This window comes from Cariama cristata, unplaced genomic scaffold (assembly GCF_000690535.1).
Source record: "Cariama cristata isolate BGI_N322 unplaced genomic scaffold, ASM69053v1 scaffold30226, whole genome shotgun sequence".
Classification (NCBI taxonomy): Eukaryota; Metazoa; Chordata; class Aves; order Cariamiformes; family Cariamidae; genus Cariama; species Cariama cristata.
The window spans coordinates 56477-56873 of NW_009620928.1; the positions used below are offsets into that span (position 1 = coordinate 56477).

The following is a 397-nucleotide window of genomic DNA, read 5'->3' on the forward strand; positions in this document are numbered from 1 at the left end:
AGCGGATGTTATTTGCACATCTTTTCAGCTTTTTCATAGAGATCAGTTTGATCTTGAGGCAAAGCAGTTCACTTTGCTTGAAAAAAGGCATTCCTTTTAATGAAAAAAGATATTCACCTTTGCCAAAGGGCTGGTTCGACCGAGTCTCCTCTGATTTATCATTGTGAATAGTTTTGTGTGTGCTTAGCTGGTGTTTAGGCCAGAGAGGGTTCTTTCAGGAGCGACCTCCAGGCCCTGCTCTGTGGCTAAGTCCTTGAGGAACTGATACATCCTATTACTCAAGTACTGTGATCTTAATGCTGCTAGAGCTCTGTCGTGGTTTAACCCCAGCTGGCATCTCAGCCCCACGCAGCCGCTTGCGCACTCCCCCGTGGTGGGATGGGGGAGAGAATCAGAA

General features: G+C 47.1%; 1 protein-coding gene across 1 annotated transcript in view; it reads left to right on the forward strand.

The window, feature by feature from the left end:
* FNDC1 (fibronectin type III domain containing 1) overlaps positions 1–397 on the forward strand; it is a gene marked incomplete at both ends in the record, with an annotated part of 34605 nt that overhangs the window by 33204 nt on the left and 1004 nt on the right. The gene's annotated exons all lie outside the window — the stretch shown is intronic.